Here is a 24,707-nt window from a genome sequence, read left to right on the forward strand (position 1 = left end):
TTAAGAAGGCAAATGGTATGTTGGTCTCCATAGCGAGAGGATTCGAGTATAGGAGCAAGGATGTCTTGCTGCAGTTGTACAGGGCCTTGGTGAGACCACACCTTGAGTATTGTGTGCAGTTTTGGTCGCCTTATCTGAGGAAGGATGTTCTTGTCATGGAGAGAGTGCAGCGAAGATTCACCAGACTGATACCTGGGATGGTAGGAATGACGTATGAGGAGAGATGGTTTCAATTGGGCTTATATTCGCTGGAGTTCAGAAGAATGAGAGGGGATCTCATTGAAATGTATAAAATTCTGACAGGACTGGACAGACTAGATGCAGGAAGGATGTTCCCGATGGCGGGGGAGTCCAGAACCAGGGGTCACAGTCTAAGGATAAGGGGTAAGCAATTTAGGACTGAGATGAGGAGGAATTTCTTCACCCAGAGAGTGGTGAACCTGTGGAATTCTCTACCACAGAAGGCCGTTGAGGCCAATTCATTAAATATATTTAAGAAGGAGTTAGATATATTTCTTCATGCTAAAGGGATCAAGGGATATGGGAAGAAAGCAGGGACAGGGTACTGAGTTTGGATGATCAGCCATGATCTCATTAAATGGCGGCGCTGGCTCGAGGGGCCGAATGGCCTACTCCTGCTCCTATCTTCTATCTTCTATGAGGCACTCCTTCATAATCCATTCTTCAAGATGGAATCTAACTGGCCTGCTGGTTATTAATCACACAATAATGCATTCAGCTGAACACAATATAGGTGACAAATCAAGAACGGAAGATTCGCCTGGAGGTGTTTCAGGGAATGCTTAGGATTTGGGGGTGTCTGGAAGTAGACTTGTTTGCTTTCCAACCGCCTGTATTTTCTGTTTAAAGACAGCGGTCACGTCAGCCTGGAAGCCGGTTGGTCCCTCTTTTTGACTCTGAATGCACAAGTTTCTGTATGTGTTTCCTCCGTTTCTCCTGGTCTCATGAATTCTATTAAGGTCACACACAGAAGCAGTGAATGCTATCCTAGTGACTCCCTTGTTAGCTTCGCAAACTGTGGCTTTCTGACATCCTGGCAATAAGTGGTGTTGCTCTCCACACAATATTCACACGTGCCTTTCCCAGGAGAGGTTACAGGATGAACATCAGTAGCAGGAACTCTGACTGATTTCTCCTTTTGACTTCCGATCCACCAAGCTAGGGGCACTGAGGGCAACTGGAATGGTCCCACCCCATCTTGGCTGCAATCTAATTACAGTTCCCCCCCACCATTCCTGTTCCTGAAACGTTCTAACTGAACATATTTTGAAGAAAGGGAAGTTGGTATAACTGATGTGATACCACTAGATGACACCTGTGGTTTTATTTACAATTCACGAGACCTCTGATGTTGTTAAAAGGGTACTGCATTTATTAACATTCGCTGTAATATTAATAGCTTGAGGTTTTACTGTAGATTCTAGTTTGTGATCAATACAATTGCAGTTTTTACCATTTTTAAATGCTGCACAGTACTTATGCTGTTCTCATCCTGTCTCTGTAACCTCCAGTCCTACAACCCTCCGAGCAACGTTCCCTTTAAGCTGGGTGGCCGCGCAGCTATCCCGAGGTCCCGCACAGCCGGTGACCCGGCTTCACAATGCAAAAAGTCGCGCGTGAGCGGAAGTTTGAACGGGCCGCGAGGTCCAAAAAAAAATTAGGGGGAACACTGCCTCCGAAATCTCTGCATCCCTTACTTTCATCGCTCCACCATTGCCGGTCAGGCCTTCAGCTTTTAGGCCATAAGCTCTGGAATTCCCTCCCCACTCCAGAGCCTTGAGCACAAAAATTTAGACTTGCACTCCAGTGCTGCACTGTCGGAGGTGCCGTCTTTCGAATGAGACATTAAACCAAGGCCCTGTCAGCCCCCTCGGGTGGATGTAAAAGATCCCACAGTGCTATTTTGAAGAAGAGCAGGGGAGTTCTCCCCAGTGTCCAGGGGCCAATATTTATCCCTCAATCAACCTCACTAAAACAGATTATCTGGTCATCATCACATTGCTGTTTGTGGTAACTTGCTGTGCGCAAACTGGCTGCCATGTTTCTGACTACTACAGTGACTGCACTTCAAAAAGTACTTCATTGGCTGTAAAGCGCTTTGGAATGTCCGCTGGTCGTGAACGGCGCTATAGAAATACAAGTCTTTCATTCTTTTCTTTCTTAAACCTCTCCTCCTTTAAGACACTCCTTAATACGTCCTCTTTACCTGTCTGAATATCTCCTTCTGGGGCTCGCTGTCAAATTATGTTTGATAACGCTCCTGTGAAGCACCTTGGGACATTCTACTACGTTAAAGGTGCTATATAAATGCAAATTGTTGTTCCTTGCCGCGGTTGCAATGTTTGACTGTGGATGATTGCACCGACATGTTTGTTCCCACCTGGAGCCCGATCTCGCCGTGATCAGCTCACTCTCCTGTCAGTCATTCGACGTCATCCAGACATCAAATGGCTGGAGGATCTGAGTTTAGGGTTGGATTCCCAAACACATTTATAAAAAAAAAAAAAAAAAATATTAACTTTAGAAATAAGTGTCCTTGGGCTGATTGAGGATACATGAAAGCTGAATGAAGAAGTAAGTTGAAATGGAATGTAGCTGCTGTAAGGAAAGACTGCAGGAGAGGAGAGTCGGTGCTTGAAGCAGGAGTTCTCTTTGAAAGGATGTGCCCAATGGTACACAAGTTACCACAGTGGCTTGTGTTACATCCGACAGTCCTGTGATATGATGTTGCAGCAATAGAACTTTGTTAACGACTTGACTTTTGAAAGTTATTTTAATCCACATACAGTTCAATCCTCTAAAGGCAAGTGGTTTGTCAAGAAATATTATCCATGGATCTGGTCTTGTATAAACTGCAATTACAGACAATTGGCCAGTGCATTGACAACAACTAATGTGATCATTTAATCATTTATTTCATCTAAAATATACTGAGTAAAGATGAAACGAGCCTCTGTTTAACAGGAAGATCACACAGATTCCTGATTAGGGAAGAATGACTTCTGTACATTGCTCTCCCTTTTTTCCTTCTGCAGGTGGGTGGCAGCTGTGCTGGGCTCCGCTGTGGGATGTGGACACCCAGTTGCTGTATCAGTGGAAACATGTGGATCCGCTTTCTCCATTTACTTTTCTGAAAGCAGCTTCCTTAATCCGGCCGCACATTTGTGGCTCCACATTTTGAAGAGAGGGTGAGCCAAAAATCTCTTATCAACTGCACTTCTGTGATATACAATTTTTAAAAAATTCATTCACTGGATGTGGGCATCGCTGGCAAGGCCAGTATTTATTGCCCACCCCTAGTTGCCCTTGAGAAGGTGGCGGTGAGCCGCCTTCTTGAACCGCTGCAGTCCGTGTGGTGAAGGTACTCCCACAGTGCTGTTAGGGAGGGAGTTCCAGGATTTTGACCCAGCGACGATGAAGGATCGGCGATATACTTCTAAGTCAGGATGGTGTGTGACTTGGAGGGGAACTTGGAGGTGCTGGTGTTCCCATGCGCCTGTTGCCCTTGTCCTTCTAGGTGGAAGAGGTCTCGGGTTTGGGAGGTGCTGCCGAAGAAGCCTTGGCAAGTTGCTGCAGTGCATCTTGTAGATGGTACACACTGCAGCCACGGTACGCCGGTGGTGGAGGGAGTGAATGTTTAAGGTGGTGGATGGGCTGCTTTGTCCTGGATGGTGTCGAGCTTCTTGAGTGTTGTTGGAGCTGCACTCATCCAGGCAAGTGGAGAGTATTCCATCACACTCCTGACTTGTGCATTGTAGATGGTGGAAAGGCTTTGGGGAGTCAGGAGGTGAGACACTCACCGCAGAATACCCAGCCTCTGACCTGCTCTTGTTACCACAGTATTTATGTGGCTGGTCCAGTTAAGTTTCTGGTCAATGGTGAGCCCCAGGATGTTGATGGTGGGGCATTCAGCGATGAATGTTAAGGGGCGGTGATTAGACTCTTGCTTGTTGGAGATAGTCCTTGCCTGGCACTTGTGTGGGGCAAATGTTACCTGCCACTTAATCAGCCCAAGCCTGATGTCGTCCAGGTTTTGCTGCATGCGGGCATGGGCTGCTTCATTATCTGAGGAGTTGTGAATGACGCTGAACACTGGGCAGTCATCAGCGAACATCCCCATTTCTGACCTTATGATGGAGGGAAGGTCAATAATGAAGCAGCTGAAGATGGTTGGGCCTAGGATACTGCCCTGAGGAACTCCTGCAGTGATGTCCTGGGCCTGTGATGATTGACCTCCATCCATCACAACCATCTTCCTTTGTGCTCGGTATGACTTCAGCCAGTGGAGAGATGTCCCCCCGATTCCCACTGACTTCAGTTTTACTAGGGCTCCTTGATGCCACACTTGGTCAAATGCTGCCTTGATGTCAAGGGCAGTCACTCTCACCTCACCTCTGGAGTTCAGTTCCTTTGTCCATGTTTGAACCAAGGCTGTAATGAGGTCGGGAGCCGAGTGGTCCTGGCGGAACCCAAACTGGGCATCCGTGAGCAGGGTATTGGTGAGTAAGTGTCGCTTGATAACACTGTTGATGACACCTTTTATCACTTTGCTGATGATTGAGAGTAGACTGATGGGGCGGTAATTGGCTGCATTGGATTTGTCCTGCTTTTTGTGGACAGGACATACCTGGGCAGTTTTCCACATTGTCGGGTAGATGTCAGTGTTGTAGCTGTACTGGAACAGCTTGGCTAGAGGCGCGGCTAGTTCTGGAACACAAGTCTTCAGCACGACAGCCGGGATGTTGTCGGGGCCCATAGCCTTTTCTGTATCCAGTGTGCTCACCTGTTTCTTGATATCACGTGGAGTGAATCGAATTGGCTGAAGACTTGCTTCTGTGATGGTGGGGACCTCAGGAGGAGGCCGAGATGGATCATCCACTCGGCACTTCTGGCTGAAGATGGTTGCAAATGCTTCAGCTTTGTCTTTTGCACTCACGTGCTGGGCTCCACCATCATTGAGGTTGGGGATATTCATGGAGCCTCCTCCTCCCGTTAGTTGTTTAATGGTCCACCATTCACGACTGGATGTGGCAGGACTGCAGAGCTTTGATCTGATCCGTTGATTGTGTGATTGCTTAGCTCTGTCGAAAGCATGCTGCTTCCGCATTTTAACATGCATGTAGTCCTGTGTTACAACTTCCCCAGGTTGGCACCTCATTTTTAGGTATGCCTGGTGCTGCTCCTGGCATGCTCTTCTTCACTCCTTATTGAACAAGGGTTGGTACCCTAGCTTCATGGTAATGGCAGTGCGAGCGATATGCCAGGTAATAAGGTTACAGATTGCGGTGGCATACAATTCTGCTGCTGTTGATGACCCACAGCGCCTCATGTATGCCCAGATTTGAGCTGCTAAATCTGTTCTGAATCCATCCCATTTAGCACGGTGGTAGTGACACACAACACGATGGAGGGTGTCCTCAGTGTGAAGACTGCTACCAATGCTGTCATAGACAGATTTATCTGCGACAGGTAGATTGGTGAGGACGAGGTCAAGTAGGTTTTTCCCTCGTGTTGGTTCTCTCACCACCTGTCGCAGGCCCAGACTGGCAGTTACGACCTTCAGGACGCAGCCAGCTCGTCCAGTAGTGGTGCTACCGAGCCACTCTTGGTGATGGACATTGAAGTCCCCCACCCAGAGTACATTCGGTGCCCTTGCTACTCTCAGTGCTTCTTCCAAGTGGTGTTGAACATGGAGGAGTACTGATTCATCAGCTGAGGGAGGGCGGTAGGTGGTAATCAGCAGGAGGTTTCCTTGCCCATGCTTGACCTGAAGCCTTGAGACTTCATGGGGTCCGGAGTCAATGTTGAGGACTCCCAGGGCCACTCCCTCCCGACTGTATACCTCTGTGCCGCCACCCCTGGTGGGTCTGTCCTGCCGGTGGGACAGGACATACCCAGGGATGGTGATGGAGGAGTTTGGGACTTTGGCTGAAAGGTTTGATTCTGTGAGTATGACTATGTCAGGCTGTTGCTTGATTTGTCTGTGGGACAGCTCTCCCAATGTTGACACCGAGCCACATAAGGAGAAGTTAGGGCAGGTGAGCATTACTGATACAATCTGCTAGTTTCATGGTCACCATTCCTGATACTGGCGCTTTAATTCCAGTTTTATTTAATTAACTGAATTTAAATTCCCCGTGCCGTGGTGGGATTTGAACTCCCGTCTCCAGTCTCTGGATTACTAGTCCAGTAACATTACCACCATGTTAGCGTTCCCTTGAAAATTCTGCCCTTTTAAGCATCCCTGATTATAATCACTCGGCCATCGGTGGCTGTGCCTTCTGTTGCCCTTAGATCTGGAATTCCCTCCCTAAACCTCTCCCTCTTTCCTCTTTTAAGACGCTCCTTAAAACCTACCTCTTTGACCAAGCTTTTGGTCACCTGCCCTAATTTCTCCTTATGTGGCTCGGTGTCAAATTTTTTGTCTTGTAATACTCCTGTGCAGCGCCTTGGGACATTTCACTACGTTAAAGGCGCTATATAAATACTTGTTGTTGAATATACTCAATGACTGGCCATCTACAGCCCTCTGGGGTTTTGAATTCCAAAGATTCACAACCTTTTCAGTGAAGAAATTTCTCCTCATCTCAGTCCTAAATGGCCGACCCCCTATTCTGAGACTGACCCCTAGTTCTAGACTCCCCAGCCAGGGGAAACATCCTCCCTGCATCTACCCTGACAAGCCCTGTAAGAATTTTATATGTTTCAGTGAGATCATACCTCATTCTTCTAAATTCTAGAGAATATAGGCCTAGTCTACTCAATCTCTCTTCATAGGACAATTCCCCCCCTCCCCACCATCCCAGGAACCAGTCTGCTGAACCTTCGTTGCACTGCCTCTTAGGCAGTATATCCTTCCTTAGGTACTGTCCACAATACTCCAGGTGTGGTCTCACCAGGGCCCTATATAATTGCAGTAAGATTTCTTTACTCTTATACTCCAATCCTTTTGTAATGAAGGCTAACATACCATTTGCTTTCCTAATTGCTTGCTGTACCTGCATGTTAACTTTCAGTGATTCGTGTACAAGGACACCCAGGTCCCTCTGAACACCAACATTTCCCAATCTCTCACCATTTAAAAAAAAAAAAAAAAAAAAAAAAAAAAATTCTGCTTTTCTATTTTTCCTACCAAAGTGGACATCTTAACATTTCTCCACATTATATTCTATCTGGCATGTTCTTGCCCACTCGCTTAACCTGTCTATATCCCTTTGCAGCCTCTTTGCATCCTCCTCACAACTTAGTTTCCCACCTAGCTTTGTATCGTCAGCAAAATTGGATACATTGCACTCGGTCCCCTTATCTAAGTCATTGATATAGATTGTAAATAGCTGAGGCCCAAGCACTGATCCTTGCGGTACCTCACTAGTTAAAGCCTGCCAACCCGAAAATGATCTGTTTATTCCTACTTTCTGTTTTCTATCCGTTAACTAATCCTCAATCCATGCTAATATATTACTCTCAATCCCATGAGCCCTAATTTTGTGTAATATCCTCTTGTGTGGCACCTTATTGAATGCTTTCTGAAAATCCAAATACACTACATCCACTTATCTACCCTTACAACTTCAAAAAACTCTTAACAGATTTGTCAAACGCGATTTCCCTTTCATAAATCTGTGTTGACTCTGCCCAATCATATGATTTTCTAACTGCCCTGTTACCACGTCCCTAATAATAGATTCTAGCATTTTCCCTGCTACTGATGTCAGGCTAACTGGCCCATAGTTCCCTGTTTTCTCTCTTCCCTACTTTCTTGAATAGCAAGGTTACATTTGCTACCTTCCAATCTGCAGGGACTGTTCTAGAATCCAGGGAATACTGGAATATCAAAACCAATGTATCCACTATCTCTGCAGCCACCTCTTCTAAAACCCTAGGATGTAGGCTATCGGGTCCAGAGGATTTGTCAGCTTTTAGTCCCATTAATTTCTCCTGTACTATTTCTCTACTCATACTAATTTCTTTAAGTCCCTCATTCTCACTAGACCCTTGGTTCCCTACTATTTCCGGAATGTTTTTTGTGTCTTCTTCCGTGAAGACATAAAGTATTTATTTAATGTCGCTGCCATTTCCTTATTCTCCATTATAATTTCTCCTGTCTCTGCCTCTAAGGGACCCATGTTTATTTTCGCTAATCTCTTACTTTTCACATACCTACAGAAGCTTTTACAATCTGTTTTTATGTCTCTTGCTAGTTTACTCTCATTTTATTTTCTCTTTATCAATTATTTGGACCTCCTTTGCTGAATTCTAAAATCCTCAGGCTTACTACTCTTTTTGGCAACATTATAAGCCACTTCCTTTAATCTAATACTGTCTTTAACTTCTTTTGTTAGCCATGGTTGGACCACTTTTCCCATGGGGTTTTTACTCCTTAAGGTAATGTATATTCGTTGTGAATTATGAATTATTTCTTTAAATGCTAGCCATTGCTTATCTACCATCATATCTTTTAATCTAGTTTCCCAACCTACCTTAGCCAACTCGCCTCTCATACCTACGTAGTTTGCTTTGTTGAGATTAAAGACAGTAGTTTCGGACTTCACGAAATCACTCTCGAGCTCAACATAAAATTCTATCATATTATGATCACTGCTCCCCAGAAGCTCCTACAAGGTTATTAATTAACCCTGTCTCATTGCACAATACAGGAAACTTTCTGGTATCCAGCACTGACGGGACCGAGCTGGTGCCGTCCCATCAAAACTGCCGTAGAAACCAGCGCTAATGTTAAAACATACGGAGCTTTTGAGCTCCGTATGAATCAACAAACCCTGTTGCTTAGCAACAGCTTCAAAACAGTCGGCCGCAGCTTAAAAGCGTCTCTGTAGCTAAGCAACAGCTTCAGCTAGACCTTGCAGAGCCTGACTGGAAAAAAAAAAGCAACGAGAAGTAAAAAAAAACTTATAGGAAACGGCTCCTGAATTTTGCCGGTAGATAGAGCTTTCCGGACATTTAACCTCCGGTTAAACGAAAGTTTCCTGTACTAGATCTAAACTAGCCAGTTCCCTAGTTGGTTCTTCGATATATTGATCTAGAAAACTATCTTGAATGCATTCCATGAACTCGTCCTCTGCACTATTACTGCAAATTTGGTTTGCCCAGTCTGTATGAAAATTGTCCCCCATGATTACTGTATTACCCTTGTTACATGCACCTTTCATTTCCTGATTTATACTGCGCTCAACTACTGTTAGAGGGCCTGTAAACTACTCCCACCAGTGTTTTCTGCCCCTCGTAGTTTCTTAGCTCCACCCAAAACTATTCTACATCTTGTTTTTCTGAACTAAGAACCTTTCTTTCTACTGTCTTTATTCCATCCTTTATTATCGAGGCTACCCCCCACCCCCACCCCCTGCCATCCATTTCCATTCTTACCTCTTCGATAAATCAAGTATCCTGGAATATTCGTTCCCAACCTTAGTCACTCTGCAACCACGTCCCTATAATGGCTATTCGATCAAACCCATTTATTTCTATCTGTGCTAATAATTCATCTATTTTGTTGCGAATGCTTTGCGCATTCAGATATCGTGCCTTTAGCTTTGACTTTTTTCTATTTTTCCCTGATGTCACCTTAGTCAATGATGCACTTTTCCCTTTGTTAAGCTCTCTGTCCCTTCCTCACACACTGCTTATTTTTACCCAAATCACGATTCTGCTCTACAGCCTTGGCATTTCTCTTACTGCTTTTGAATTTACCCTTTCCTGAATCCCCCCCACCACCTTTATTAGTTTAAAGCCCTATCTATCGCCCTAGTTATTCGATTTGACAGGACGCTGATCCCAGTAAGTGGAGCCCGTCCCAACGGAACAGCTCCCTTTTCCACAGTACATGTGTCAGTGCCCCGTGAATTGAAACCCCTGCCTCCCACACCACTCTTTCAGCCACATATTTAACCTTCTAATCTGCTTATCGCTATGCCAATTTGCGCGTGGCGCAGGTAACAATCCAAAGATTATTACCCGTGAGGTTCGGCGTTTTAATTTCGACCCTAGCTCCTCAAATTTTCTCAGCAGAAGCTCATTCCTAGTTCTACCTATGTTGTTGGTTCTTACATGGACAACGACAAGTGGATCCTCCCCTCCCACTCCCAAGTTCTTCTCCAGCCACGAGGATATACCCTTAACCCTGGCAGGGAAGACAGCCTTCAGAAATCCCGGTCACAGCTGCAGAGAACAATATCTATCCCCCGACTATATTGTCCCCTACCACTACAATATTCCTTTTCATTCCCCCCACTTGAATGGCCTCCTGTACCATGGTGCCGTGGTCAGCTTGCTCATCCACCCTGCAGACTTTGCCCTCATCCACACAGGAAGTAAGAACCTCTCATACCTGTTGGACAAGGGCAAAGGCTGAGGCTCCTCCAGCACTGCACCTGGGGTCCCCTTACCTGCCTGAGTTGCAGTCACACCCTCCTGTCCCTGACCACGAGCCAGACCTGTACCATTACCTAACCTAAGGGGTGTAACTGCCTCCTGGATTAAAGTGTCCAGGTAACTCTTTTCCCCCCCCCCCCCCGCCCCCGTTGCCCCGCAATGTCTGCACCTCAGACTCCAGCTCAACAACTCCGAGCTGAAGTTCCTCGAGATGCTGACACTTACTGCAGACGTGGTTGACCGGGATCGCGATGCTCTCCACAAATTCCCACACGCTGCAGTTGCAGCACACCGCCTGCACTGCCATCCCTATATAACCTTGTTTTATTCATTTTATTAACTTATCTTATAGTTTAGTTTTTTAACGAATTACTTGACTTAGTTTAAGTTATAGGTCGATTAAATTAAATATTTGCCTGTAACACAAACCATTACAAGTATTGGAGGCAAAAAGCAGCACCTTCTTCCCACTCTCTAAATTCCCAACTTTTACACTCTCTTTAAGACCACTCTCTTATGATGGAGCAACAATTGATGGTTGGGCCTAGGACACTGCCCTGAGGAACTCATGCAGCCATGTCCTGGGGCTGAGATGATTGGCCTCCAACAACCATCTTCCTTTGTGCCAGTGGAGAGTTTTCACCCTGATTCCCAGTGACTTCAGTTTTACTCGGGCTCCTTGTTGCCACACTTTGTCAAATGCTGCCTTGATGTCAAGGACAGTCACTCTCACCTCACCTCTGGAATTCAGCTCTTTTGTCCATGTTTGAACCAAGGTTGTAATGAGGTCTGAAGCCGAGTGGTCCTGGCGGAACCCAAACTGAGCATCGGTGAGCAGGTTATTGGTGAGTAAGTGCCCATTGATAGCACTATCGATGACACCTACATCACTTTGCTGATGATTGAGGGTAGGCTGATGGGGCAGTAGTTGGCTGGATTGGATTTGTCTTGCTTTTCTGGACAGGACGTACTCGGGCAGTTTTCCACTTTGTCGGGTAAATGCCAGTGTTGTAGCTGTACTGGAATAGCTTGGCTCGAGGCGCGGCTAGTTCTGGAGCAGCCAGGATGTTGTCGGGGCCCACAGCCTTTGCTGTATCCAGTTTCTTGATATCACGTGGAGTGAAACGAATTGGCTGAAGACTGGCTTCTGTGATGGTGGGGACCTCAGGAGGAGGCCGAGATGGATCATCCACTCGGCACTTCTGGCTGAAGATGGTTGCAAACACTTCAGCTTTGTCTTTTGCACTCACGTACTGGGCTCCACCATCATTGAGGATGGGGATATTCATGGAGCCTCCTTCCCCCATTAGTTGGTCCACCATTCACGACTGGATGTGGCAGGACTGCAGAACTTTGATCTGATTGTGGGATTGCTTTGCTCTGTCTATAGCATGCTGCTTCCGCTGTTTAGCATGCATGTAGTCCTGTGTTGTAACTTCACCAAGTTGGCACCTCATTTTTAGGTTCGCCTGGTGCTGCTCCTGGCATGCTCTTCTACAGTCCTCATAAGGTTGGTCCCCTGGCTTGATGGTAATGGTAGAGTGAGGGATATGCCGGGCCATGAGGCTACAGATTGTGGTGGATAACAATTCTACTGCTGCTGATGGCCCACAGCACCTCATGGGTGCCCAGTTTTGAGCTGCTAGATCCGTTCTGAATCTATCCCATTTAGCACGGTGGTAATGCCACACAACACGATGGCGCGTGTCCTCAGTGTGAAGACGGGACTTTGTCTCCACAATGACTGTGTGCGGTGGTCACTGCTACCAATACTGTCATGGGCAGATGCATCTGTGACAAGTAGATTGGTGAGGACGAGGTCAAGTAGGTTTTTCCCTCCTGTTGGTTCTCACCACCTGTTGCAGGCCCAGACTGGCAGCTATGTCCTTCAGTACTCGGCCAGCTCGGTCAGTATTGGTGCTTCCCTGCCACTCTTGGTGATGGACATTGAAGTCCCCCATTCGGTGCTCTTGCTGCCCTCAGTGCTTCTTCCAAGTGGTGTTGAACATGGAGGAGTGCTGATTCATCAGCTGAGGGAGGACGGTTGGTGGTAATCAGGAGGAGGTTTCCTTGCCCATGTTTAACCTGAAGCCATGAGACTTCATGAGGTCTGGAGTCAATGATGAGGTCTCCCAGGGCCCCTCCCTCCCGACTGTATACCACTGTGCCACCACTTCTGGTGGGTCTGTCCTACCAGTGGGACAGGACATACCCAGGGATGGACCCACTCCAGAGGATGGAGCACAAATATCAAGGCTGGCACATCAGTTCTTTCGGATGAGACGTTAAACCAAGGCCCTGTCTGCTCTTTCAGATGGATGTAAAAGATCCCATGAATACTGTTTCCAAGAAGAGCTGGGGAATTCTTCCCGGTGTCCTGGCCAATATTTATCCCTCAATCAACATCACTAAAACAAATTATCTGGTGATTATCACAGTGCTGTTTATGGGAGCTTGCTGTGCACAAATTGGTGCCGTGTTTCCTACATTACAGCAGTGACTACACCTCAAAAAGTACCTCAAGCGTTTTTGGACGTGCTGAGGATGTGAAAGGCACTATATAAGTGGAAGTCTTTCTTTATGGAGGAGTCTGGGACATTGGCTGAAAGGTAGGATTCTGTGAGTACGTCTATATCAGGCTGTTGATTGACTAGTCTGTGGGACAGCTCTCCCAATTTTGGCACAGGTCCCCAGCTGTTAGTGAGGAAGACTCTGCAGGGTCGACTGGTCTGGGTGTGCCTTTGTTGTGTCGGAATCCGATGCCTAGGTCGATGGCGGGTGGGCTGTCCGGTTTTATTTTACTTTGTCGTCGCGGTTTGGTACAACTGAGTGGCTTGCTATCTGCTTGGATTAGAAGTGCCTGGGATGTGATTTGGCACATTTTGGATTCAATGCTCCTCCCATAGGGTACTCGAGACTGATTTTGCATCAAATTATGTCTATTTGAATAGATTGTATTCCATAAACATGCAGTAAAAGAGCACGTTACTTTTTTTAATCAGAGTACTAATCTCCTGTTATGACAAGTGGTAATGTTCTTAGCCAGAGTTTCATTATGTTTTAAACATTAAGGGGGCATTGTCACCACACTGGGGAAATTTTCAGGCAATCTTTGAAAGAAAGAACTTGAGTGAGAGAGAACTTTCATTAATGTAGCACCTTTCACAACTTCAGGACAGCTAATGAAGTGCTTTGAAGTGTAGTCACTGTTGTAATGTAGGAAGCGCGGCAGCCAATTTGCGCACAGCAAGCTCCCACAAACAGCAATGACCACATCATCTGTCTAAGTGATGTTGGTTGAGGGATAAATATTGGACAGGACGTGCCATGGGATCTTCTACGTCCACCCGAGAGGGCAGACGGGGTCTCGGTTTAACATCTCCTCTGAAAGACAGTGCAGCACTCCTTCAGTACCGCATTGAAATATCAGCCTAGATTTTGGTGCTCAAGTCTCTGGAGTGGGACTTGAACCTGCAATCTTCTGCCTCCGAGGCGAGAGTGCTGCCCACTGAACCGTGGCAGACGCCTTCTAACTTGCTTTGGGATGTTTGACTACGTTAAAGGTGCTATATAAATACAAGTTGTTGTTGTTAGATCAGCAAAGCTGGCAGTTATTTTGTGGACAGCAAAATCTCTCCAACAGCAATTGAATTAATGACGAGATCATTTGTGTTTTTGATGATTCTGGTTGAAGTTGGAATGTTGTTCTGGGCATCGGGAGAACGTCCTGCTCTTCTTCAAATAGTTGCCATTGGATCCTTGATGTCCATCTGAGCAGCCAGATGGGGCCATTGATTAATGTCTCATCTGAAAGACGGCACCTCCGATAAAACAACACTTCCTCGATACTGCCCTGGCGTGTCAGCCTAGATTATGCACTCAAGTCTGCAGTGGGTATGAATCCACAACCCTTTGACTCAGAGGTGAGAGTGTTACCAACTGAGCCAAGCTGACACTTAAGCCCGGAGTAGCCAGCAACAGCCTGATCTGGTGACTTGATAGCTGCCATGTTGAGTGGCAACAACAAGAGGCCTTTTAATGTCGTAAAACGCCCCAAGGCGTTTAACAGGAACACAATTTGACACCGAACCACCTAAGGAGAAGCTAGGACAAAGAGGAGAGGGAGGTCGAGAGGCGGAGAGGTTTAGGGAGGGAATTCCAGAGTTTAGGGCCTAGGCAGCTGAAGGCACGGCCGCCGAGGGTGGGGGCGATTGAAATAGGGGATGTGCAAGAGGCCTGAATTGGAAGAGCGCAGAGATCTGAGGGTTGTAGGGCTGGAGGAGCTTGGAGATTGGGAGGAAATCTTCCTGCTGCAATGGATATGGTGTAATGCATTTTTTGCAATTAATGGGGGAGAAATTGGGTGAGTAGCACCACCTGTTAGCACCGAAAGAGGCAGCCAGTGGCTGTAGCGCCACTGGCTGCGCCTCCCGCGATATTCAGCAGGGGCGCTAATGGTGGCGTTCGCCTGTTGCGCTGCGCCGCCACCGATGACATCATCGGTGTGCGCAGCGCCCCGATCGCGATATTTGGTAGCGAACGCCGCAGTTGCGCTGTTCGCTACCCGCGCCCGGTTCACGGGGCCTTACTGCGCCAGCAGAGGCGCAAGTTAAGGTGGAGGTGCGGGGAGGCCGGTTTTTTCGGCGGCCGCCTGCCAGCATCTCCGTCCCCGGCCTCCAGATCCCCCCCCCCCCCCCCGCGGCATTGCCGGCTGTTTCCCAAGAGCCCGGCACTTCTCCACGGTGCCGGGCTCTTTTGCCGGCACTCGCGATCGGGGTTCGTGCTGCTGCAGGCCCCTCCCCCTTAACAATGGGAGGAAGGCCTGCAGTACCGCGGCGCTGCGGCACGTTGCGCTGCGAAATTCACTTTCAGCGCCCTAAGAGGGACGCGGAGCGCCTCGAGCCGCGCCCCGTCTCCCTCTAGGGGCACTGAGGCTGAATATCTGACGATCGCTACTGCTCCGAACGCTGCGCAAAAATCTGCGCCCAGGCGAACTTGGCGCCAGTTTGGCGCCTCACTCCAATTTCTAGGCCAATATGTTTTACTGAAAAATATTCAAAATAGAGTCCTAGTGGTAACCTGATTGATATGATGATCTGATTGTGCACTTGATGCAAGATACTTTACAGTGATATCCATATCTGGCTAAATCCTTACTTTAGGAAGCTGTTCACTTCATTACAATAATCTTATTGTTCCAGTGCATTCAAAGGGTTAACTTGTTTTGTACCAGAGGTAGCCTTGGCTGTGGTTAATGTCACAGTTCAGAGTTTTTCCCAACAATTATTCCCCGTTTACATAGCTTGATGACATTTTCTATAAGGCGACCAAGGACCCTTGGAACCGAATCTTGCCCCTTTATTCTCTGCTGTATTTGGGTTAGCGGAGACTCAGCCTGACGGTTAGCCCGGGTCAGGGTGAATGATTTACAACCTCTCCAGTCTTCTGGCTGATAGAAAAATATCACAGCATTAGACCACTTTATAGATGCTAAAGTTCTGGATTATTTACAAGTGATATTTAGAAACAAAATGACAGAACTGGAATCAGACCACACAGGGTTAACATTGCTTTTTCATAAAGCGGTCTTTTTACATTTTCTTGCAATGTGGTAGTTCCTTTGGGTTAATCAGCCGAGCCTTCTCTTTTGTTGGTGCACAGTCCAGTCTTTCAAGTGGATGTTGCATGTAGTTTAGATGAGCCGCACATTCTCATGGAGTCTCGCGTGTGTTTCTTTGGCCAGAACTAGGACATTGTTCCCTAAAGCTTCTTTGATGTAAAACTATTTCTTTTGGAGGAGTGAAACCAACCCATTGTTAAGTCTTCACACCTTTGTAGATCATGGAATAATGGTTTGTATCTTGTGGCTTCACCATCGTAGCTTGCTTGTTTTGACCCGTCAGTGATCAGAAATTACATTTTCATCTGAAAGAAGGTTGTGTTTGTTTGAATTTTAAGCATGCTGCCCCAGTCATCAAATGGAATTTTCTTTATTGGGTAATTCGTGCACAGCAACCCTACCCAGTTCTCGGAGATGAAGTGTTTCTGGCCTACTCTTTTGTACTTGGTGAAAAGAACAGTCTCCATTTTAAATCCTGGCTACTTGAACCCACTTAAAACTAAAGACAGAAATTCCCATTTTTGTCATGACTATCAATGCACGTCTTATAGTCCTAATAGCAAGTGGTGTATTTTTATTAAGCTGTGTAGCAAACTGTACGGCAAGCCACCATGGTAGTGTCTCAGATAAGCACCTGCCCGTGCTCACCATTGCCTTTTAGTGGGCCATAAAAAGAAAATACCGGTATGGAAGTAAAGAAAAGGAAGAACTTTCATTTATATAGCACCTTTCACATCTTCAGGACGTCCCAAAATGCTGCACTGTCCATTAAATATTTTGAAGTGCAGTCACTGTTATGTAGGCAAATGTGGCAGCCAATTTGCGCACAGCAAGGTCCCACAAACAGGAATGAGAGAAATGACCAGATATTCTGTTTTTTGGTACTGTTGGTTGAGGGAGGAATGTTGGCCAAGATACCGGGAGAACTCCCTGCTGTTCTTTGAACAGTGCCATGAGATATTTAACGTCCATCTGAACAAACAGATGGGGCCTCAGTTTAACATTTCTTCTGCTAGCCAGCATCCCTCAGTGCTGCACTGGAGTGCCAACCTAGATGATGTGCTCATGTCCTGGAGTGGGATATTGCATGTTTGCATTTTGACACCAAGAACCTAATTGAGCTTTTGAGAAGGCATCAGTTTACTCTGCCTTGTGTCCAGATTTGCTGTGGTCTCCAACTCTGACGAGCTGAATTCACTTGTGCTACTGACTGTTTTGTGTCTCAGAAACAAGTGTTTTCCTAGGTATGTTCTGCTGCTGAATTAGGTATGTTCTTTGCTAAGCTGCTGTTAATAACATAGCAAGATGTTGTCAAAAGTATCGGCAACTGTGGAATTTTAAATTATTCCACATTTTTGATGGAACAGCTGCCCTATTGGGACTACTTCAACATGTGATTTTTCTCCTGCAACAGAATTGGCAAGTGATCACCACTGACCTTGAAATTACAGATAGATTAATGATTACTTTATCTCCCACTTCTCTCTGACCTGCGATGCTAAATGCTTTTGAAAGCGCTAACTGCTCAATAATAAAGTAACTAATTTTTCTGCCCTCTGCGCATTTAAAAAAAAAAAAGCCTCTCAAGTTTCACGATCTTCCTCATTCATTCAGTCTACATGTAGATGAATAGGTGCTGGCTTTCTTGGTCAGGAATGTTTTCCTACCTGTATTGTACGTTCGGCCTCATTCTACACTACGCCGTAGTTTCTTTAACTTTGGTGGCCTCAATCGTGACTTCCAAAGTAATTGTTGCAGTGACAGAAGAGATTTGTTGTCCTTTCTTTATCAGTTGACTGAAACCTGCTCTTGGGTGGATCTGCTCTGGTTCTGGCTGATGTTGGCATCTGGTTTTAAGATCAGCGTTGACTGTCATGGATGCTTTGTTGCAACTAACGGCCATGCTGCCTGTTTTTGTTGTCTTATGATGGCGCATGATCAAAGCCTGCTTCATTCAATGAAATCGCCTGCTGTGAGCATTTTCTTTAGAAGAATACTCTCCCTCAATCCTCGACAACAAGAGTTCTTGAGTTCTGCTTCCTCTATGACGTACACCTCTGGCTCTCTCAGTATAGCTTCGGGCTGCTCGCAGGAATAATCCAGAATGATGGCTCATACAGACTCCCACTTTATGCTCCGAAGTTACTCCAGAGCGTTCTGCCTCTTCTAACAATGGCACCAGTGCTGGTAGACATCACCAGCTTCTTCTTAACATCAGCTGAGACTGCTGGCCATTCAGTACTGTGTGAGGCACCTATTCTGAAGAGCTTTCCGATTTCTCAGAAGAGGAGGTGGAACAGATGAAGCTTTTTAGGTTACAGTAGGAGGAGAAGGATTCGCTGCCCTCTTATACACTTAGTCCCTGACGTAAGAAAACTACGAGGCACTTGGTCTAAGCGTTAAACAAAGCTTTAATCAACTGTTTTACAACATGGAGGTCTAGTTGTGTCCTTCACTAGTTCCTGTTAAGAATGTCCTGAGCAAGCTGGGCCCATGCCCGAGTATTTATACTCTCCCTGGACAGCGCCACCCGCAGGCTGCTCAGTATTATTTCATAAGTCTTTCTTTCATGAATGACTGATTCATGTCAGTGACCCCATGGATGTTGATGTTGGGGAAATTTGTAATGGTAATGCTGTTGGATGTCAAGGGGCGGTGGTTAGACTCTCTCTTGTTGGAGATGGTCATTGCCTGGCACTTGTGTGGCGCGAATATTACTTACCACTTGCCACTTACCAACTCCAACAGAGAAACCATTCTGGATTTAGTGGGCCAGACTTTTTATCTCCTGTATCCTATGTGGTCCTTGAAAAGAGCTCTGTGTCCCAGGGGTTTTCAGGTCAACCATGAGGACCTCTGCAGTGATCTCAAGGAAGTCTGGAAAATGAGGAAGACCAGATCGATGGTAATAAAAAAGGAAAAAGTACAAATGCTGGAAATACACAGTACGACGGTCAACATCTGGAGAGAGAAAAGACTGATTAAGGTTTCGGGCTTCTTCAGGACTAAAAACTGAAAGATAAACGAGCATTTCAATAGAACCAGAAAAAGGGAGAGATGCTGTCAAACAAAAGCGAAATACTGCGGATGCTGGAAATCTGAAATAAAAACACTCAGCAGGTCAGGCAGCATCTGTGGAAAGAGAAACCGAGTTAATAGTTCAGGTCTGTGGCCCTTCATCGGAACTGGAAGATGTTCGCGATGTACCAGTTTTTAAGCAAGTATAGAGCCAGAGAAAAGTGGGCAGGAACCAAACAAAAAGGAGAGCTCTGTGATGGGGTGGAGGGCAGGAGTGATCCCCCCCACCCCCCCGACCCCGAGCACCAGCTCACACCCCCCCCCCCCCGACCCCATTCACCAGCCCACACCCCCCCCACCCCGAGCACTAGCTCACCCCGCCCCCACCCCATTCACCAGCTCACACCTCCCCCACCCCATTCACCAGCTCACCCCCCCCCACCCCATTCACCAGCCCACACCCCCCCGACCCCGAGCACCAGCCCACACCTCCCCCACCCCATTCACCAGCCCACACCCCCCCCCACCCCATTCACCAGCCCACACCCCCCCCACCCCATTCACCAGCCCACACCTCCCCCCACCCCATTCACCAGCCCACACCCCCCCACCCCGAGCACCAGCTCACACCACCCCCCCCACCCCATTCACCAGCCCACACCCCCCCCACCCCATTCACCAGCCCACACCTCCCCCACCCCATTCACCAGCCCACACCTCCCCCACCCCGAGCGCCAGTCCACACCCCCCCCACCCCATTCACCAGCCCACACCTCCCCCCACCCCATTCACCAGCCCACACCTCCCCCACCCCATTCACCAGCCCACACCTCCCCCACCCCATTCACCAGCTCACACCTCCCCCACCACATTCACCAGCCCACACCCCCCCACCCCATTCACCAGCCCACACCCCCCCACCCCGAGCACCAGCTCACACCCCCCCCCCACCCCATTCACCAGCCCACACCCCCCCACCCCATTCACCAGCCCACACCCCCCCACCCCATTCACCAGCCCACACCTCCCCCACCCCATTCACCAGCCCACACCTCCACCAGCCCACACCTCCCCCACCACATTCACCAGCCCACACCCCCCCACCCCATTCACCAGCCCACACTTCCCCCACCCCATTCACCAGCCCACACCTCCCCCACCACATTCACCAGCCGACACCCCCCCACCCCATTCACCAGCTCACACCTCCCCCACCCCATTCACCAGCCCACACCTCCCCCACCCCATTCACCAGCCCACACCTCCCCCACCCCATTCACCAGCCCACACCCCCCCACCCCATTCACCAGCTCACACCTCCCCCCCCATTCACCAGCCCACACCCCCCACCCCATTCACCAGCTCACACCTCCCCCACCCCATTCACCAATCCACACCTCCCCCACCCCGAGCACCAGCCCACACCCCCCACCCCATTCACCAGCTCACACCTCCCCCACCCCATTCACCAGCTCACACCCCCCCCACCCCATTCACCAGCTCACACCTCCCCCACCCCGAGCACCAGCCCACACCCCCCACCCCATTCACCAGCTCACACCTCCCCCACCCCATTCACCAGCCCACACCCCCCCCACCCCATTCACCAGCCCACACCTCCCCCACCCCATTCACCAGCCCACACCTCCCCCACCCCATTAACCAGCTCACCCCCCCACCCCATTAACCAGCTCACCCCCCCCACCCCATTCACCAGCCCACACCTCCCCCACCCCATTCACCAGTCCACCCCCCCCCCACCCCATTCACCAGCCCACACCTCCCCCCCACCCCATTCACCAGCCCACACCTCCCCCACCCCGAGCACCAGCCCACACCTCCCCCACCCCATTCACCAGCCAACACCCCCCCCACCCCATTCACCAGCCCACACCTCCCCCACCCCATTCACCAGCCCACACCTCCCCCACCCCATTCACCAGCTCACACCCCCCCACCCCATTCACCAGCCCACACCTCCCCCACCCCATTCACCAGCTCACACCCCCCCACCCCGAGCACCAGCCCACACCTCCCCCACCCCATTCACCAGTCCACACCCCCCCCACCCCATTCACCAGCCCACACCTCCCCCACCCCCATTCACCAGCCCACACCTCCCCCACCCCCATTCACCAGCCCACACCTCCCCCACCCCATTCACCAGCCCACACCTCCCCCACCCCATTCACCAGCCCACACCTCCCCCACCCCATTCACCAGCCCACACCCCCCCCAACCCCATTCACCAGCTCACACCCCCCCCACCCCGAGCACCAGCCCACACCTCCCCCACCCCATTCACCAGCCCACACCCCCCACCCCGAGCACCAGCCCACACCTCCCCTACCCCGAGCACCAGCCCACACCTCCCCCACCCCATTCACCAGCCCACACGTCCCCCACCCCATTCACCAGCCCACACCCCCCCACCCCGAGCACCAGCCCACACCTCCCCCACCCCATTCACCAGCCCACACCCCCCCCCACCCCATTCACCAGCCCACACCTCCCCCACCCCATTCACCAGCCCACACCTCCCCCACCCCATTCACCAGCCCCCACCCCATTCACCAGCCCACACCCCCCCACCCCATTCACCAGCTCACACCCCCCCCACCCCGAGCACCAGCCCACACCTCCCCCACCCCGAGCACCAGCCCACACCTCCCCCACCCCATTCACCAGCCCACACCCCCCCCCCACCCCAATCACCAGCCCACACCTCCCCCACCCCGAGCACCAGCCCACACCTCCCCCACCCCGAGCACCAGCCCACACCTCCCCCACCCCGAGCACCAGCTCACACCTCCCCACCCCATTCACCAGCCCACACCTCCCCACCCCGAGCACCAGCCCACACCTCCCCCAGCCCGAGCACCAGCTCACACCTCCCCCACCCCGAGCACCAGCTCACACCTCCCCCACCCCATTCACCAGCCCACCCCGAGCACCAGCCCACACCTCCCACACCCCGAGCACCAGCTCCCACCTCCCCCACCCCGAGCACCAGCTCCCACCTCCCCCACCCCGAGCACCAGCTCACACCTCCCCCACCCCATTCACCAGCCCACACCTCCCCCACCCCATTCACCAGCTCACACCTCCCCCACCCCATTCACCAGCCCACACCTCCCCCACCCCATTCACCAGCTCACACCTCCCCCACCCCACCAGCCCACACCTCCCCCACCCCATTCACCAGCCCACCCCCCCCCCCCCAACCCCATTCACCAGCTCACACCCCCCCCACCCCGAGCACCAGCCCACACCTCCCCCACCCCGAGCACCAGCTCACACTCCCCCACCCCGAGCACCAGCCCACACCTCCCCCACCCCATTCACCAGCTCACACCTCCCCCACCCCATTCACCAGCCCACACCCCCCCCACCCCATTCACCAGCCCACACCTCCCCCACCCCATTCACCAGCCCACACCCCCCACCCCATTCACCAGCTCACACCTCCCCCACCCCATTCACCAGCCCACACCCCCCCCCACCCCATTCACCAGCCCACACCTCCCCCACCCCATTCACCAGCCCACACCTCCCCCACCCCATTCACCAGCCCACACCTCCCCCACCCCATTCACCAGCCCACACCTCCCCCACCCCATTCACCAGCCCACACCTCCCCCACCCCGAGCACCAGCCCACACCTCCCCCACACCCCATTCACCAGTCCACACCCCCCCCACCCCATTCACCAGCCCACACCTCCCCCCACCCCATTCACCAGCCCACACCTCCCCCACCCCACTCACCAGCTCACACCCCCCCCACCCCGAGCACCAGCCCACACCTCCCCCACCCCATTCACCAGTCCACACCCCCCCCCCCCACCCCATTCACCAGCCCACACCTCCCCCCACCCCATTCACCAGCCCACACCTCCCCCACCCCATTCACCAGCCCACACCTCCCCCACCCCGAGCACCAGCCCACAGCTCCCCCACCCCATTCACCAGCCAACACCTCCCCCACCCCATTCACCAGCTCACACCCCCCCCACCCCGAGCACCAGCCCACACCTCCCCCACCCCATTCACCAGCCCACACCTCCCCCACCCCATTCACCAGCCCACACCTCCCCCACCCATTCACCAGCCCACACCTCCCCCACCCCATTCACCAGTCCACACCTCCCCCCACCCCATTGACCAGCCCACACCTCCCCCACCCCATTCACCAGCCCACACCTCCCCCACCCCATTCACCAGCCCACACCTCCCCCACCCCATTCACCAGCCCACACCTCCCCCACCCCGAGCACCAGCCCACACCTCCCCCACCCCGAGCACCAGCCCACACCTCCCCCACCCCCATTCACCAGCCCACCCCCCCCCAACCCCATTCACCAGCCCACACCTCCCCCACCCCATTCACCAGCCCACACCCCCCCCCACCCCATTGACCAGCCCACACCTCCCCCACCCCGAGCACCAGCCCACACCTCCCCCACCCCGAGCACCAGCCCACACCTCCCCCACCCCGAGCACCAGCCCACACCTCCCCCACCCCATTCACCAGCCCACACCCCCCCCCCACCCCATTCACCAGCCCACACCCCCCACCCCGAGCACCAGCCCACACCTCCCCCACCCCATTCACCAGCCCACACCCCCCACCCCGAGCACCAGCCCACACCTCCCCCACCCCGAGCACCAGCCCACACCTCCCCCACCCCATTCACCAGCCCACACGTCCCCCACCCCATTCACCAGCCCACATGTCCCCCACCCCATTCACCAGCCCACACCCCCCCCACCCCATTCACCAGCTCACACCCCCCCCACCTCGAGCACCAGCCCACACCTCCCCCACCCCATTCACCAGCCCACACCCCCCCCACCCCATTCACCAGCTCACACCCCCCCCCACCCCGAGCACCAGCCCACACCTCCCCCACCTCCCCCACCCCATTCACCAGCCCCCACCCCATTCACCAGCCCACACCCCCCCCCCCACCCCATTCACCAGCTCACACCTCCCCCACCCCGAGCACCAGCCCACACCTCCCCCACCCCGAGCACCAGCCCACACCTCCCCCACCCCATTCACCAGCCCACCCCCCCCCCACCCCGAGCACCAGCCCACACCCCCCCACCCCGAGCACCAGCTCACACCTCCCCCACCCCGAGCACCAGCCCACACCTCCCCCACCCCGAGCACCAGCTCCCACCTCCCCCACCCCGAGCACCAGCCCACACCTCCCCCACCCCGAGCACCAGCTCACACCTCCCCACCCCATTCACCAGCCCACACCTCCCCACCCCGAGCACCAGCCCACACTCCCCCACCCCATTCACCAGCCCACCCCGAGCACCAGCCCACACCTCCCCCACCCCGAGCACCAGCCCACACCTCCCCACCCCATTCACCAGCCCACACCTCCCCCACCCCATTCACCAGCCCACACCTCCCCCACCCCATTCACCAGCTCACACCTCCCCCACCCCATTCACCAGCCCACACCTCCCCCACCCCATTCACCAGCCCACACCTCCCCCACCCCATTCACCAGCCCACACCTCCCCCACCCCATTCACCAGCCCACACCTCCCCCACCCCATTCACCAGCTCACACCTCCCCCACCCCGAGCACCAGTCCACACCCCCCCCACCCCATTCACCAGCCCACACCTCCCCCACCACC

General features: G+C 51.5%; 1 protein-coding gene across 13 annotated transcripts in view; it reads left to right on the forward strand.

The window, feature by feature from the left end:
* r3hdm2 (R3H domain containing 2) overlaps positions 1-24,707 on the forward strand; it is a 269,089-nt gene that overhangs the window by 17,285 nt on the left and 227,097 nt on the right. Inside the window, exon 2 of one of the 13 annotated variants that reach the window (XM_085972623.1) lies at positions 3,057-3,209. The exons of the other annotated variants lie outside the window; for them this stretch is intronic. The gene's annotated coding sequence lies outside the window, so the exon portion shown is untranslated. The remainder of the gene's footprint in view (positions 1-3,056; positions 3,210-24,707) is intronic. 13 annotated transcript variants of the gene reach the window in all.

This window comes from Somniosus microcephalus, chromosome 33, assembly GCF_052327205.1.
Source record: "Somniosus microcephalus isolate GS21.2 chromosome 33, FLI_Smic_1.0, whole genome shotgun sequence".
Taxonomy (NCBI): Eukaryota; Metazoa; Chordata; class Chondrichthyes; order Squaliformes; family Somniosidae; genus Somniosus; species Somniosus microcephalus.